The sequence below is a fragment of the Rhamphochromis longiceps genome, linkage group LG13 (assembly GCF_057381845.1).
Source record: "Rhamphochromis longiceps isolate RC_006_pf linkage group LG13, R_longiceps_female_GT1.1, whole genome shotgun sequence".
NCBI classification, from domain to species: domain Eukaryota; kingdom Metazoa; phylum Chordata; class Actinopteri; order Cichliformes; family Cichlidae; genus Rhamphochromis; species Rhamphochromis longiceps.
In genome coordinates this window covers 16,928,891-16,947,493 of record NC_140569.1, presented here as the reverse complement: position 1 = coordinate 16,947,493, position 18,603 = coordinate 16,928,891, and the positions used below count along the sequence as shown (strand labels likewise).

At 42.2% G+C, this 18,603-nt stretch overlaps 2 long non-coding RNA genes across 2 annotated transcripts in view; one reads left to right on the top strand and one right to left on the bottom strand.

Moving 5' to 3' along the window:
- Nucleotides 1-18,603, top strand: part of LOC146655576 (uncharacterized) — a 249,683-nt gene that overhangs the window by 20,083 nt on the left and 210,997 nt on the right. The window lies entirely within an intron of this gene.
- LOC146655585 (uncharacterized) lies at nucleotides 3,132-3,762 on the bottom strand. Its single transcript, XR_014914255.1, has 3 exons — nucleotides 3,573-3,762; nucleotides 3,361-3,478; nucleotides 3,132-3,271 (listed from the first exon to the last, which is right to left on the bottom strand). It is a non-coding gene; the product is annotated as an uncharacterized LOC146655585 (long non-coding RNA).

Sequence of the window (18,603 nt, the reverse complement as noted above, 5' to 3'; positions counted from 1 at the left end):
CGCACGGCCGCCGGAACAAACAGTTTACCCTGCGGGCCCGAACCCGGGTCCGGATCCTGCCGCTGTGCCTGGCGCACCAAGCTCTCAATCTCCCATGTCACGGCCCCCACCACGCAAAACGAGGGGATGATCGGAACCACCCCCGTAGACTCAGACGCGGGGGAAAACTGACGGGACAAAGAGTCCGGCTTAACATTGCGAGAACCCGGGCGAAACGAGATCGTAAAATGGAACCGGCTAAAAAACAGCTGCCACCTGGCCTGCCTGGAGTTAAGCCGCTTCGCACTCCGAATATAAGAGAGGTTCCTATGGTCCGTCCAAACCACAAACGGCTGTTCCGCCCCCTCCAACCAGTGACGCCACTCCTCCAAAGCCAGCTTAACCGCCAGCAGCTCACGATTACCCACGTCATAGTTCCGCTCAGCCGGAGAAAACCGCCGCGAAAAAAATGCGCACGGATGGAGACGGCCATCATCGGGCGAGCGCTGCGACAACACCGCCCCCGCACCCACATCAGAAGCATCCACCTCCACCACAAACTGTCTGGCACCATCCGGGTGGGCGAGAACGGGCGCGGAACAAAACAACTCCTTCAACCGAGCAAACGCCTGCTCGGCCTCAGGAGACCAACAGAAAACTCGAGCCGAGGACGTAAGCCGGGTGAGCGGAAGGGTGATCTGACTGAAGTTCTTAATAAATCGGCGATAAAAATTAGCAAACCCCAAAAACCTCTGCAGGTGTTTGCGCGAGGAAGGAGTCGGCCAATCCGCAATCGCCCTGATTTTGCCAGGATCCGGCCCCACCCGCCCCTTAGCAAAGACATAGCCCAGGAACGACACAGAATGAGCATGAAACTCACACTTCTCCGCTTTCACAAAAAGTTTGTTTTCCAGGAGGCGCTGCAAAACGCTGCGCACCTGCTGAACATGGTCCTCAAACGACCGCGAAAAAACAAGGATGTCATCCAAGTAAACGAACACCCACCGATTCAAAAAGTCCCGAAGCACATCATTAATCAATGCCTGAAACACTGCCGGCGCATTCGTCAGACCAAAAGGCATTACCAAGTATTCGTAATGTCCACGGTGAGTGTTAAAGGCCGTCTTCCACTCATCTCCCTGGCGCATGCGCACCAGATGGTACGCATTGCGAAGGTCCAGCTTCGTAAAAATGACCGCGTCCTGTAAAGGTTCAAAAGCAGAAGAGATCAGGGGAAGAGGATATTTGTTCTTCACAGTAATGTCATTAAGACCCCGAAAATCAATGCAGGGTCGGAGAGATCCATCTTTCTTATCCACAAAGAAAAAACCCGCCGCCAACGGCGAAGATGATGGACGAATCAGGCCCGCCTCCAGTGACTCCGTAATATACCTCTCCATGGCTGCCTTCTCTGGACCAGAGAGGTTATACAGCCGGCTGGTGGGCAAAGGAGCTCCAGGTAACAGTTCAATGCCACAATCATAAGGGCGATGGGGAGGAAGCGAGAGCGCACAGCGTTTACTGAAAACCGCCGACAGATCATGATATTGTTCGGGTACAGACGAAAGGTCCACCTCCTCGGGCGCCAGCTTAGACAAGCAGACAGGCGAAGGCGGAAGAGCAGACTGTAAACAGTGAGACAAGCAGTGGCTACTCCAACTCTCAATGCGACGGGAGGACCAATTGATATGAGGATTATGACGCTCGAACCACGGATAACCTAAAACAATGGGAGACTCCGGGGAGGAAAAAACAAAAAAACGAAGAACCTCACGATGATTGCCAGAAAGAATCAACGAAACCGGTTCAGTCTCATGAGTGACGGAGGGCAGTAACTGACCGGTGAGAGCCACAACAGAGACGGGAACCCGCAAGGGTATAGTCTTAATCCCGAGGCGCCTCGTTAGACCGCCGTCAATAAAATTCTGCTCAGCGCCAGAATCCAAAAGCGCGTTAGTAGAGAAAGCGCCAGACGCGGCATTCACGACAGCAGGAAGTTGCATGCGGGGAATTTGGGAAAGAGAGGAAGTGCCACCCACCAGTACCCCCACAGTTACTGGTGGGCACCGCCTTTTGACCGCAACGGGCAGGTGGACACAAAATGGCCCGACTGGCCACAATACAAACACAACCGTCCCTCAAACCGCCTCCGACGCTCCTCCAGCGTCAGCCGTGTACGACCCAACTGCATAGGCTCCTCAGCGGCGGACGCCGGAGGAGACCGTGCGCGGGCTGGACCGGGAGGAGGAGGACGGAATATTGTGCGCACCGCGGCGCGCTCAGCACTTCCAGCACAGACCCGGCCACCCCTCTCCCACTCACGCTCGCGAAGGCGATTATCGATACGAATAGCCAGATTAAGTAGAGCCTCGAAACTCTCCGGTTCGTCACGAGTGGCGAGCTCATCCTTCATGCGATCGTCCAATCCAATGACGAAAGCCCCGCGCAACGCGTCCTCACCCCACCCCGTCTCCGCGGCTTTAACCCGGAAATCAATAGAAAAACCGACCGGCCCCCTTGGCGGAGCCCGTGCGGTTGCCGCGCGGCCTCATCCGAGCGCAGGGGGTGGTGAAAAACCGCCTTAAAATCCTGAACAAACTGCTCATACGTGACAGTCTCCACGGGATGCAAAGCGAGATAAGCCTCGGCCCAGTCCAAAGCACGATCACGAAGGGCACCGATAACATGAGAAATCTTAACAGCATCATTGGAAAACGCTTGGGGATAACGCTGAAAAAGCAAAGAAACCTGAATCAAAAAACCCCCGCAACGGCCCAACTCTCCCGTAAAAGGCACCAGAGCCGGGGGAGCGGGGTCACGAACAGAGCCCACACTCAGTGAGGCAGACGGTACGGGCGGGGGAGCAGGAACAACGGGAGCAGTAGGAGGAACTAGCCGAGCCAAAGTCTCTTGAATGGCCGACAGGGTCTCATTAACTCGGCCTGCCCATTGCTCGGACGCCGCCAACTGCCGAGACAAACTAGACAAAGACTCCTCGTGTTTCTGGAGTAAATCGCCGGACGCGGGACCTGTGTGTTCTGCCGAATCCATCAAAAATGGTCGGAGTATTCTGTTAGGTTAGCTGGATTACACAGATGGATTACGTGGCAGAAACACACACGGACGCAGAATAGTTGGTGATGCAAGTTTCATATATACACAAGTAAGGGGGAATATTTACAAGGGAAAGGGGCTATATACAGTGATAAATAAAAATGTGCCAGCAGGAAAACACCGAGGCGATGAGATGGAGCCGAAGCATACAGGTAGGTAGCAGACGCACCGGAGCTACCTGACAACAGGGAACAAAACAGGGTTTATGGCATACCGTTGATAGCCGAACGTTAAACACAAGTGGACGGAGAGAGTTGGAGAGCTTACTTGACCACCCAAACCACAGCCGCTGCGGTGATCGCCGCCTGATGGTACGTAGCACTCCGTCGCGGATCCAGAATAGCCAACACAAAATCCTAGGTAGGCGGGCAGGCGATGGAACAGGCTAAGACAAAGAAAAGTAGGCGAAACGTGGATCCTTTAAAACATACAGCTCCACAGCGTAAAATCAACAGATGCAGCCTGTGCTAACTCGTTACCACTTGTGACAGCGATAATACTCCGACACCAGACGTCCGTGACTCTGCTCCCTAAAAGCGCTCACTGATGACGTCCGATGCGTCGCAGGTGTGTTGGAATGCCATCAAGCCCCGCCTCGCCTACCTATAACCAAAAGGAAAACAAAACCCAAACAACAACAGTACACCTACCCACCACCTCCTAACAGATATAATCTAATAAGAGTGGTTAGTTGCTGAACTCACAGAATTCACAACACCGCATAAGATTTCAAACTACAGGAAAATCAGTGGAGTTATAAGAGGCAGACAACGACACACACACCCCATGCATGCTATTGCTATTTATTGTGGATTAACCTGTCAAGGGCAAGAACAAAAGAATTCTGCCTCAAATACAGGAAATCATAGCTTTCCTGTATTTCCTACATTGTTGGCATACATGCATAAAAGTTATTGAATAGTGTTGAAATAAACTGACAGAATTGTGAAGGATTAAAATATTCCAAGAGCTCAACTTACTCCATCTGAACATGTTTCAATCGTGTTTTATGAACACAACATGCACAGGTTTACTGAATATGAAAAGGTTGTGTTGATTTAACTCAGGTGTTTAAGTTTCTGCCAAAGCAAAACATTTGTGTGCAACCAGTGTCCACTATTGAATCAAGTAAATCCAACATGTTTTTTTTAGTGCAAAAAGGAGTTACGGTACCTGTATTCCTACACAATATTGTCCCGGGAGGGAGAAAAACCTTCTGGTGAAGTTTTGGTTGATTTTTGGGTTTTGCTTAACACTAGGTTGATTTTATCAGTGAGGTTTGGATTGTTTTCTTTCTCTAAGAGAGAGAAAGATGGTTTTATGCTTGGACATGCAATGGGCCCCAGTATTTGTTATTATATGAGTATTTTATTGGTTACGTTTGTTTTTGCTTTTGTTACAGTGCACTGAAATAAGAACATCTGAGAGGTGTGATCCACCGGTGGTGATATTTTGGTATTTTGTGAGTTCCTGATTTAACAAATCAGCTCTTTAATCCAGGCCTGAGAGATAGAACTTTAAAGCGCTATAAAATATTCTTACTGGAAACAGTCGCAAAGTATTTTTCTCCATGATTATAATGGGCTTGGAAGAGATTCACTTATATGGGACATTGATCACATGAGAAGTCCTGAGCCTAAAAGGATTGCAGCGAGTCAATCCAGTCCAAAAAACGAGGAACTGTTTTCCTTTAAAATGATGACGTCATCTTGCTGGTGATGGAGGCTCAACTAGGTTGCGCGTGAGACTCCATTATCAGCAACTTCTGGTATGAATGTGTGTGGATGTATGCATGTAACTGGACTGTGATGGACTGACGACTAAAAGTTTTAACTGACTTGATACTGAGACAAAAAAAACGGTACTGACTTTAGGATTAGTAGATGTCCACAGACAATTCACCCAGCCTGTAAAAGAAGGGTGGATGTTTTGTCTTGCTTTGTTTTGTTTTTGCAAGAACAGAAGGATGACAGGGACTGAAGGAGGAGGCTGTAGCTTCACAGGAGTGTGAACTGCAGACTTAACCCTTTGGTTGCTAATTTTGAGTTACTGATGTTTGCATTAAGAAAAGTGTGTTTTAGTAGCTTTGTTTCGATTAATGTATCACAGTATATTGTTGGGAATGTTAAATGCTAAAGGGAAGAAGAGGGTTGATTTCACTCATGACTGAACATGTTATTATTAACCATAGCAGGCCACTGTAAAGAGTCAATTAACTTTTATAGAGGGAAAAAAAAGGCCAAAAAACTCTATTAAAATCTAGGCTTGTCACATTCAAAATGGAGATATGTAATAATAAACACTGGTCCCCGTCTTTTGGGTGCTTTCATTGAAATAGTCAATAATTCAGAAAAGTAGAGATATAACCGACAGGGGCATGTGATAGGAGGTGGTGCTGCACAAGAACAAGAGCAAAACAAAGAAAAATTATTGTGTTTATCTTTGATAAATTCAAATTAAAATGTACCATTACACTCAGAGGATCAATATGAAATTCAATATATGCTAATTTTGTATGTAAGTACATGACTGATAACTGTTCTGTCCTGAGCTTTTGTTTTTACAGCACCCACTTGACCACACCAACAGTTTCTCGCCACCAAAAGGGGGCACTTGCAAAGAATAGGGAGGAATATCATCAAAACTGGGAAAAGTAAGCCCCGAAGGGGGTGATAACACAATAAATTTCACGTATGGTCAAATTCTTAAAATTTGACCCCAAATATGAAAAATTCTACAAACATTTAGAGACAGAGTGGAGTTCTAGATAAACATAATGTCGCAAACCAAATAAGGATGGAGCATTGTACGGAGCCCCGCAGGGGACATGGGAGAAAAAAAAATTAAGACGGACTTTTGCGAGATCTCGCAAAACTAACTCGGGATCTCGCAAAAGAGACTGAATCTACACATGTTCGCTCTTTTTCTTCAAATCGCTTAGAAACGCGCTATTTAACATCATTAAAGTCCTGGTTAAGGTTAGGTTTAGGGCTGGAATACAGGGCTGGAACGTCTATTACCGCGGGAGCGTGATTGCACTGGATTCCAGCCATAACCTGCCGCGTATCATAAGAACGCCGAAGGTCTCCTTTCACGTTCCTCAGGAACGCCGCGGGACGAGACAAAACGTCGACATGTTACGCCTCGGGAGTGAGAACGCTCTGGAGTGAGAAGAAATGAACCAGGCCACACTGGATTACAGGGTGTAGGTGAGCTCTTTATTCTAAAGAGCTCAACAGGGGGAGTGTGAGATTATAATATTATTTTATGCCATGGTAGACCCCTAATTAAAGATTGTGAATTATTATGTAGTTTTAGTTTGCATTATTCTCCTGAATTAGAAGAAGGTGATAACTATTGCATTTGTTAAACTGATTTGCATTACATTAGACTGCTGATTTATTGTGAATGAATGATATTGTTTTATGATGCATTATACTGCTGAGTTATAAGAAATACTGTTCGCAGAAAGTCATTGCCTTGTTTGTCTGATTAGAAGAGAACAGAACATACTGGAGTTTTCTGCCCCATCTCAGCAGGAGCAGATAAACAGGGAGCCAAGGTCGTAGCTTGTGAGAGAAAGAATGTGAATGTTTAGGCTTGTATGATAAGGTGGGGGCCACTAGAGGCTATAAGAGTTTGATCAATGCTCCACCATTTTGAGATCTGATGCTGTCTGCGTACAGTGTCCATCTCCCATGCGTGTGATCATTAAAATCATCGTTTGACTCAACCCGGCCGGACCAGTGTGGTTATTTTGGTTTTTCCTCTTGTATCCATCCCCAAAATTTGAATCCATAACAATATTATAAAATTCTGCTGTTTTGCTTTAGTCCTGCAGAGGGCAGTAGACCCCAAAGGATCAACGTGCGTCTCCTGTATGGGACTCTGTGTGTGTGTGTGTCGGTGTCATACGACTGTACAATATGTGTGTGAGCAGTGTGGAAATGCATATATGTATGCGTTATTATGCATGTGGGCATATTTGCATTTGCATGTCTGTGGGGCCTCTTTCTGGTGACTGCTCATCCGTACAGCTGTAATTGTTGTGACGCATTATCTTCCTCATTAGACGGAAGTTTTCCTGCTGCTTCGAAACAAGCAGAAGAAGGCTCCTGCTTATGCCTGCTTCTCTTTCTCAATCCATTGTTGGGCTTTCTGTTCCCTTCACCTTATCCCTGGAGCTCAGTGGCATGGAAGTGTGAAACATGTCCACATCAAAGAGGGTGCAGGCCAGCACTAATCCGCAAATAATGACGGGCAGGCAGGGTTGAGTTTAACACACATGTCCCCTTATAATCTGGGACGGTATAGAGCAGTCCCTCATGAGGTTGTCGTTGTACAGCACTTCTACTTCTGATAAAGATGAGTTAGAACCGTCACGGGAGTCACAGAAGGGAAACGGATTTCAAGACACCTTTAAAAAGTCGGGTCTTATGTTTTGTTATTTTGTTGAGGCTGCTGAGTGTGAAGGCTCACACACACACACACACACACACACACACACACACACACACACACACACACACACACACACACACACACACACACACACACACACACACACACACACACCTCTACCTTTTAACTGTCAGGTGGACAGGCCCTCAGGGGGAATTCTTCCAGACTCACCTGTATTGTTTCTTCTGCTCTTCCTGTGTGAGGAGTCTGTGTTGTTTGAATACAATGGGGTCAGGGAAATCACAGCACCTGTCAGACAGGCACTCCATCATTGTGACAGGGAGGACTGGCAACAAATGGCACAAATGCTCACAACCAAATAACCCCATTTTCTTCCATTAGAGAGCAAAAATGTATATAGAACCTTGATTAGCAGAGTACGCTTGATTCATATTTTGCACTTGTCCCATTCTCTTCATTACAGGTTTTCATTTTTGCAGCTTAACAAACCACCTTGTCTTTATCCTGTCTTTGTGTTGTACAGAGACAAACCTGTAACAGCACATAATTGGATAATAAGTTGTCAGCGCCATATTTACGATTTTAAATCCCCAGTACAGGTTTTTTGGGGTTTTGGTAACAGCTGGTAATGTTTCTAATTAAGCCAAAAACAAATAAATTAAGAAATAAGTCCAGCCACTTGGGGGCAGGGGAAACAAGTTGCAAACAAAACATTGACAAATCATCATCTTTTCAACTGATATAACAAATTCTTTTCAAAGATTTGGTAATTTACACAAGGAGAAGTGACAGAGCAATGCTGACGGTCATGTGGCTGTCATTTGCCACATCTTGAAGTACAATGTTTACTCTTTTAGCCTTTCTTTTGGTCTCTTTATGACCTCCCAAGGGGAAATCTCTGGCTCTTTAATTGCTGAAAGCACCACAGTGTTCACCAGCTTTGTTGTTAAGCATGCTTCCCTGCAATTTGATACTTAGCAAATAAAGTAGACTATGTTGTATTTATTAACTTATCGAGGCTGAATAAGATGCAAAGGCACGGAGTTACTGGCAGAACAGCTAACAAACTAGGCATAGTTTAAAACTATCATAAAGCTCAGCAAAGCAGATCCAGGTGATAAATTTGTCATTTTTAGTTATTACAACTATTCTGCAAGACAAGATGACATCATGACATCAAATCACAAGTTTGAAGAAATTTAAAATTAAATATATGATATTTTTCTATCCCATCAGTCATTTTAAGTCCTCTTTAAGTCTCAAGTCTCCCATTTGTCCAAACCCCAAGTGCCATCATTGTTTAGTACTACTCAGCACACCCTGAGTGATGGGTCTTCCCCATCAAGGCTAGCCCAAAGCAAATCCATTCTGGAGATTCTCACTGTTACCTTATCCTGTACCATCTCCTTTGCACCCCTCTGTCAATCAGCCTGCCAGTCCAACCTTCTTGAGTTGCATACGTTATGATTAGCAATTTCTGCCATTATGTATCCTTCCTACATAATTCATACTCTTGGTTCTTTCCAACTGTGGGATGGAGAGAACATGAGAGGGGAATCCCACCCTTCTTTAACAATCCTAGAGGCCTTGTCTCAAGTGAAAAAAATAATGTTGCATTTTTAATTATCCAACTACTAGATGATTTATAATTGATGAGGGTATGATTGGGGGCTTGCAGGTTTGCCCCTCCACTGTCAAGGAAATGAAATGGTGCGGGTCAGCTGCGTATGACAATTCACCATCACTGGCTAAAACAGGGCCAGCATTTTCCCTTCCCTCAATTGAGTCTGCTCATTCAGTCGTGTTGTTTTACCCTATTCACTGTTGAATGTTAGTGTCAACCTGACCTTTCTGGGGTTGGTTTAAGAGAAATGTCCTACCTGTGTAACCACACTTAGTACTTCTAATGAGTTATTGGCTTTGGTTGATTCAAATGTTCTATCTATCTATCTATCTATCTATCTATCTATCTATCTATCTATCTATCTATCTATCTATCTATCTATCTATCTATCTATCTATCTATCTATCTATCTATCTATCTATCTATCTATCTATCTATCTATCTATCTATCTATCTATCTATCTATCTATCTATCTATCTATCTATCTATCTATCTTCATGTGCAGCTTATACACCCAACTATATTATTTGACTAAAGAACTGCCAAGAAAACAGGTCAAAGGAACCTAACATTGTTCTTGTCTTTGAGGGGGATGTTTAGAAATGGGCAAGTAATTCTTAATCGCTGTGTTTTCATCTCCAAGCAGGACAGTAATGACCAATTCTGAGTGACTGACCATGGGAATAAGCACAGCTTAAATCCCCTTCATCCTAGTCACTCTGTGTGCTTTAGTTTGATTCCCAAACTCTACACACACACACACAGAGACACACACACACAGGGTTACAGAGTTGAATCTGCTTTATGGCGTAGCCACCCTTTGATTCACCGCTCAATGAAACTTGTGACTGTTTTAATTAAGGGGAAAGTACACTGACAGTGTAGCACACGGAAATCCGCCACCATGCACATAAAGGGCGCTAATGCTTTTCTTCCTGTCAACGCAAGGCTGGCCCCCTTTTGTCGCACTGACCATTCACTTCTCATTGATTTTCTTGCCCTCTTTCTTCTGTTCTTAAGTATGGCATTGCATGAGGTCTGTTGCTAATGACGGGAAAAACATATTCAGGGCCCAGCCAGGTGAAAGACTTTCATGTGACCAGTCGGGACTGACATTTAGTGAAAACACACATTTCCTGCTTTGTTTTGTGTTCTGTTTGGGACAGTACTGCCACAGGGGATTCTTTATGGCAGCTGAAATGAACAACACAGGAAATGTGTCATGCTCTTCTGTTGTTTTGTGTGCCTAAGGGCAAGAAGAGGTTTCCCCTATTATTCTGCAGGATAAAATTAGAAAGTATCCTCACTCTCTATTTGTCTAATTCTGCATGTGAGGTATTAAAAAAATACAACTCTCTAATCAGAATAATGTTTGGGGTATAGTGAGGAGTTATACTTTTTGGTCATCAACCAGCATCCCAAACAGCTGACAGCATCCGTGGGTTCTCATGTTAGTCACACAGGTACAGTTCTCTGTCGTCCTCGTTGTGGTATTTTGACAGATGTTTGACAGAGGTTTGTGTATGCTGATGTGTGACAAGTCCTCTCTTCCTCTGGGGATCAATGTCTGTCCTGTTCTCTCAGTGATCTGATGTTTATCTGCTGGTGATCAATCACACTGCTGACAGCATGAGGGTTAGTGTTACCATCCCTGCTGCCTCAGAGTGGGCATTTAGATTCAATACACAGGACAGGCAACAACTAATAAGAATCAGTCTACATGTGTTAATCAAATATATGCCAGTATGTGTTTGAAAGCTGCACAGTGTATGCACGAGTGTGGTAAATGACATACAAACTTAACACTACCTGGCATCTATCAACAAAAATCTGCTTTATTATATGAATTTTAACCTATGAATTAATCTACTTTGAATAAATGCTTACAATCAAGCTGAGATTTTAAATAATCTTCAATAACATGTTTATTGCAGTGTTTTGACAGTAAAAGGAATCCTGCAAAAACTCTTTAAAAAGATTTATTAATTGCCTTGCGGACTCCACCATGCCAGCCCAAAATAAAGCCTCTACAGTGGAAATGGCCTCTCCACACTTAAAATAAATGATTGATGATGACTGCCTACTCAAAGCCAATGGGCCAAATTTTTGTTCTAAATGCAGGTGTCAGTAATCCTCCTCTGCCTCTCCAAATGAAGGTTTTAGCCCGAGGAAATGCTTGACCAGATTCTTCCCTTGCTGCATAGAAATGGTGTAATCTCTCAATTTTTGACACAGCAAATAAACACTGCACAGAAAGAAAGCCTTGCAACTTTATCTCTTACTTCCCTCTACATTGTCTTCTTGACAAGTTTCATGGGAACCTCTCTGAGGAGAGAAAAGAGGAGACATATTTCTTAGGTAACAAGCCCAAAGGGGCTATGCCCAGGGATTGAAGGTTAAGTGCATGTACTAATACTCACAAAAAGCAACTTAAAACCAGAATATAATGACCCTGCATATACTTCCTCTTGACCTTCCATTTGGTCACCATCCCCGGCGTTAAATAGCACAACTACCGTGTTATCATCTTACATAATTTGGAAAGGCAAAATGAAAGGCCCATTGATCACCTATGTCCATTATGTCATTCATAATACTGTAACTACAGCACCTAATTGGAGGTTAATGTCTTTTAAGCTCTCTCATAAATTATTCCTTCAGAAATCCAAAGTCACACTAGTAGGCCAACCTTCATTTTACTTGGACAAACTACCTTTTCTTCAGGAAATAATCACGCCATGGCTCCAGGCTTTCAGCTGTAAACCTTTTCTGTGGTCCTGTCGGCACACTGTGCATGAGAACACATGTGAGATCCCAAACAGCACAGACATTGTCTAAACACTAGCATATTGGACCCAGGTTTAGGAGACTCATATGCTAATACTCAGAGGGCTGCTGTTGCTAACATACAAGAAAAGTGTGTGCAGTACTGGTTTCACCAATCCATTCTCTCCAAAAAGATAGTTCCACTTTGTTGCAGATCTCATCCAGACCCACAAAACACAGAAAGCAAAACCCTTGTGGTTGCCTTAGTATCTGAAATCCAGTTGGGTGTTCTGTGACATTCAGGCATTCAACACTGTCATCTTTTCATAGTTAAAATTAGAACTACATGAGCTCCTTTCAGTCCTGCCAAGAACAATTTCTGATGAGCAGCCATTGATTCAGTCTATGATCGCAGACTCTTCTATTATGTGTTTGGTTTGATATGCACAGTTGTGACGATGCACCATTTGAGTCTGATCTCCAGGGCCTCTCAGTTGTTACGAAAATCAGTGTGTGCATACACAGGATGAGAAATATAATAATTTTGTTGTTGTACATCAGAGACTACTTTGTCCACTAAGGGAAATTGCAACAATTACAGCACTTCCTATGTCAGACATCTCCTTTTACTGGATTATGTTAGAAATGCTTTGCCCCTAGCCCTGACATGGTTTGGTAGAGAGACAGCAAACTAAAGCCGAGGTTCAGCAGCATCAACGTGATTAGACCTGCCATGCTCACACCCAACACCTCACTCACCCGAGCGAAAAGATCTGAAGTTTACTCAAAGTGAAATTTAATCAGCGTAGCAACATAAAAACAATTTTGGTTCTGCGCTTCCCTGGTTGTTAATCGAAGTCCTTAAATTCTCTTTTTGCCTTCCACCCCTAAGGGGCAGCAGAGACCTGTGTTAACTCAAGGTAGCTCATCTTTGAGCAAAGACTGTCAAGTAGGGCCCTCTGTTTTTTTTTCATGATCATGAATACAACAAAAAGGAACAAAGGACCAAAGTTCAATCGGTTCAACTATTAAAGTCAAAGTATTTATTCATTAGTCATCATAGTGAGTTTATTTATATGTATTTATCTCTATATTCTGGTCTCCAGCTAAGAACTAAACTGAGGTTTACAGGAAGAACAAGTAAGGTAAGTTTAAATGGAAAACAAATCTTCTTTTTTCTGTCATACACACACAAGCTTCATTCAGAGGGCTCATTGTCCTTTCAGTAAACAGGTTGATATGGTGACACAGCTGCTGGGTGGGCTCTCTTCTGTAGAACTGGAGGGTCCTTGGTTCAAGGCTATCAAATTAAGCATCTTTGTGAAGTATTTTGTTTTATAGACTATATATAGTCTGTATATATATTTACAAAGCTTTGTTGATAAACAGAATGTGGCAGTATTTTGGGTCAGGCTGTGGGATGCGACATAGATTAATAAAGAGGTCTGCAAAGGGAGAGGGTGACGGTGAGGTTAGCTAGAGGGCCAGCGCTAGATGAAAGTGGGAACTCTCTCCCCCAGCTGTCAGCAGTTTTTAATGTGAACTTTGCTATTGATTGGCAAAGTTGTCCAGCCAGGTTCTAATGCCAAACTTTTCTGGTTTGGGGCTTCTGCTTTTTCCAGTGTTGGGTGGATTGTATGGTGAGTGTTAAGAGTGTCAGGTTTGTCGTCGTCAAAATGTTCGGACTTATGGTCCATTCTATCATCACGCTTTAATGTCAGTGGCTGAGCCATGTGTTGGATTTATTTATGGGTGAAAAAACTGTGTTGTTTCATTTTTCCCCCCTAGCTGTGGAGTGGGAGTATATACTGTAATTTAAAACTTCTAGACTTCAAAGTAGCTCCAAAGAGCAAGAGTGTTCACTTAACCTATTTTACTCCACTGCATGTGTGTGAAATCGGCATCTATATTTATCTCAGATACAAGTGAGGTTCCATGTAGAATACAGTAATCTTTAGCCTTTACAAAGCACTGTAATTGAATCAAGCCACGATCTTTCATCCCTGTAGTTATTTTAAGACATGAATGACACAACAAAAATTGAAATGCGCTCCCTCTCTCCCCCTTTCCATTTCAACAAAAGGTCAGAAATTCAATCACCACTGCTGCTATTGCTATAATAATATATGTATGGGAAACAGCTACAGTTACTGACCGCCAAATTCTTTGGCTGCCTGTGGTCATTTTGCCTTGCCTAAGAACAGAGGCGTTTCTTACTGAGGTTATTCATTAATCCCAGCAGGCTGAGAGTACGAGCACACGACACCAACAGATTCTTTCATTCTTAATTCAGTAACTGTGTTTATCCTTGTTAGCAGAGTTTGTGCATTTGAAGAAATCTCTTATTGTTGAGACATTTATTTTGAATGCTTTTTACTTTTAGCTTCTTAGTTATTATAATCTTTAAAACATATGACATTGATAGATAGTAGCACGTGACATTATTAAATGTACTTGTTTCAAGTGTTTTAAGGCAGCATTTAGACAACATCTAATCAAACACTCTGAATATAATGTTAATATAAATGCATGATACACACCTTTTGTTTCTCCACTAGTGTGTGTGTACAGTATACTGAGAAAGATGGAACAATGGCAATCCTCCCTTTGTAATAGTCAATGATATATTAATATAGCACATAGTGCACATTATATAAACGGTAAGCCAGAAGACACATAGATGATCAGAAATCTCATTGTGAGCATCTTAAACACTGACAGCTATTTTCATTACATTATTCAGCATCATATTTATTTATGTTGCTAACACTATTAGTGAGATTGTTTCATGTTATAGAATGCAACATGAGTCAGAGGCAGTAAATGTGGAGATTATTCAGGAAGATATGAAATAAAAATGTAAAGAAGTGGCAACAGCATGACACAGAGTATGCATGAGCTGCAAAGGAAATGTGGACTGGGAGAATGAGGTGAAGGAGGTAAATGGAGGAAGTGGAATACAGTTGAAATAAGCAGCCTCATTAATGCACCGTCACAGCTTTCATTAACTCCCAGGAACAAGGTGCACAAATATAAACCAGAAAGAAAGAGATGTAAAAGAAAAAAAAAATTACAACAAACCAACTAAATCACAGTCAACAGATTAGGAAAAACTTAACTATTGAGATGATGTGTTTCACTTTACGTGTGGCAGTGTATTAGCTTGTTTGTCAAAGAGAACCACAGAGCAGCTTGCGATAAAAAAAAAAAACACTGAGCATTTCTCTATGTAGAGTCTTCTTCCCTTATAGGACACAATAGATACTGTCTATTCTATACTGTCAGATACTGAATTTAAATAAAACAGTGCACACTTTTGTAAATGTCATAAAATGTGAAAAAAATAAAATCAATTGAAATTAGAAGGGGGAAAAAGCAAAACAAAGCTTTGTGCAAGTATTTTATATGATGTTCTTCTTTCTTTGCTTTTGTAATATAATTTTTTTTAAAGTCGTCTTTTGCAAATAGACTGTTGCAAAGGAAAGACAAATGCTTCCTGTTGTGATATTTTTTGCCATTGTGCCTGCTGTTTCTTGCATCAGGCATTTTTAAACCCTTGCATCTATTACCTTTCACCGGGTAAATACCTAATGCTGGAAACATTTGTCAATGTATGCAGCTGGCTGAACAGAATAGATTATTAGGAAGTGAGGGGAAAAACACACTGCTTCTCCAAACAGCACAATGCTTACCATACAAAGTGTGTTTCTTTGCCTCAGACATAAAGAAGCTGTGGCGATACCAGCATTGTCCATTTGCTGGCATAAATCGTAACTCATATTCACTAACAAGAATATTAAACATTTAATTATCTAAATACATTTGGACCTACTGTGTATTAGTCAAGACAAATGAATTATTTACAGTTTTTAAAGAGCAGGTTGAAAACACGGTAATTACATGGGAGACCATAAACATTCAATAAACATCTTAATTGTAACCATTGGACCAGAGGTTGTTTTGTGTCTGTTTGTAAAAGGTGGAAATGCTTGATTGTAGCGTAAAGAATTTATGTGGTTTGTATTGTCTTGTTTACATTGAGTCTCATTAGAGATTTATAGCTGACTCAGTGTAGCTCATTCATTCAGAATGCGGGGTCAACATAATAGGAAGGAATGAACATATTTACTGTAAGTTACTAATGAAGAGTACACAAATACATGTTACTGAATGGCAAATGGGCTCAGAATCAGAAAAAGAAACCTTGTGGCTCCGTATACCTGTACACTGGCTTTTTCACTGTTTTCCTGGGTTGCCTTAAAAAGTTAAAGGTATAAGTTTCAAAGATGTTTGTTCTTCAGTCACTGGAAAAATAAGTTTAGCAAATGTTATTTAAACTGTACAGTTTGAAAGTTACACAATACTTTTCTTGATATTTAGCACAATTTCAGTTTAATGTTACTAGTGTATGAAACAGAAAGCAAGTAGAGTCATGACCATCTTGCAACAGCATCACATCAGCTGCAACCATACACCTGTATTTACTTCAAAAATAAAAAAGTGTCATTTGTGTGATTTTGTACTGATGCAGTTACTTGTAAAGTCTGTGTAAAGTCTGTAGTCCGCAATGTTTCTATAACCTATGCTGCTATAATCCAAAAATATACACCTGCCACACCTCCCTCTATGGTGGATGTCTCTCACTTTCTGCCATGATAACAAACATATACACTCACAAAATGAAAACAGTAACGCCAGTGTTGTAGTTCTGTGATCAGCTGGGTCCACTCGAGTCTAAGTGACGTAAAGTTCATCATCAGACGGCGGGCGCAAGGCGCTGAGCAGACATTTGCATGCCTGCCCTTTGTTGTGTGTGTGTGGGACTGTGCAGACTCATCCACAGAGGCTCTATATTACAATGCACCAGCTACACATGAGCCCTTCAGGTGTGCTTCAAAGACGTATAACAGGAATGACTACTTGGCCGTGGTGTCTCTAGCTGTCCGTGTCTGCAACAGAGTTTAATCACTGCTTAACAGCTTCACTATTGTGCCTGGTAAACATGTTTCCTGTTACAGACAACAAGAGCAGCATATGCAGCCCTGTCCCCATGAAAATACATCCCAACATTCTCCGCTAAGGTTCCAGGGTAGCTTACTTATTTTTTCAACACACAAAGACATTCTGATTAAAAACAGACAAGCTTCACTTAAGGTGGTTGCTGTGGCAGGAAAGGCAAATGCTACAACACTTTAACTCAGAAGACTAGACTTGGACTTTCCTTTTTTTTTTTTTTTTTTTTTGCCTGTCCCGTTTGGCTCTTTTGCCATCAGAATTGTTGTCTAAAGGCAAAGAAAGATGCCCAACGGGACAGGCAAAAAAAAAAAAAAAAATAAATGGACCATCCCAGCCTTGCCGTATTGGTCTATTTGATTCACCTTTCCTTTTATTGTTTATTTATTTTCATTTGCTGAACATGGGACAGACTTGACTGGGGAAAAGAAAAGGGAGAAAGAAAGAAGGAAAGAAAAAGAGCGGGGAAAACTTGGACTTTCCTGAATTTTTCCACATACTTTTTGGTTTTGGCCCTTCGATTCACTGGCCTGCATTGAAGGGCCATTTTGTATTTTGCCTTTTGCCCTTTGACCGTTGGGATAGGCTCCAATCCCTCTCCCAACCTTGACCTGGAAACGTGAAAGAACATTTTTTTTATTTGTTGTTTGGTTAGGTTTAGAAAAAGAGGATTTAGGATTAAATTACACTCTTTCCCAATCTACTGCAAGTTAGAAGCTTGATTAGAAAATTGACATTAACTATTATTAGAAGTGCAGTTTATTTGGATGGGAATGCAATTTTTAGGAGAAACAGCCGGTACATAACATTATTTGACATGTGAAACACTTTAAAGCAGCTGAAATTTTCACAGCGTCTCAGCTACTGGCGATCGTCCTCTATAGCAGCCCAACTAAAAAAAGAGCTTGGCACTAGTAAAGAAAAACTAAAAACATCAATAGTATACTGGCCTCCTGTTGGGTCCTGTGGCCAGTGTTGTGCAAACAGCAGAAAGTTGCAGCGTGTGAAGGGTAATGGGACATCCAACGCCAGGGGACAGCAGGCGGCAGAGTCACACACTGCTGCCGAAAGAAAGATGAAGTAATCTCAGGAAACAAGTAGACACACTCCACTTCGAATTTCGCCCCAAACAAGATTAAAGTGACATTATTCTATGAGAGTGTGGCAAGAGTATTAATCTTACACATAGAGGCCGAGGCTACACAAACACGGGTTGGCTGCAGCGGTATGGGAGCACATTCTTTATTTTGTCAGTATATAGTGAAGTTCAGAAATAGCAGTGAGAGCATCATCATCTTATTTTACGATGCACTGATGAGGCCAAAACCTACTTTAGAGTATTTCAGCACCACCCCTTGTGCGTAACTGTTATAGAATTGAACTGTAGTGGATGTTACTGATGTTACATATTTAATTTACTATTCTTGTTAACACAGGACAGATTTTAGAGAGAGCTGAAAGCTGGGCTGACATAGAAAATAAAAGCTTCAGGCCACAGTGTAAACGGCTTCTAAAGTTAGGATAGATATTGCTAAACAAACAAAGACTAAAAAACATGTTCAGAAAAAACACCAAATTATAATGAGAGTGTAGATAAGTGTGTTTAGTACATTTGCTGTATATACTGGTTTCTGTATAACTACTGCTTGAAAAAGGGGATAAATTGAAAAAGTTATGCAATATT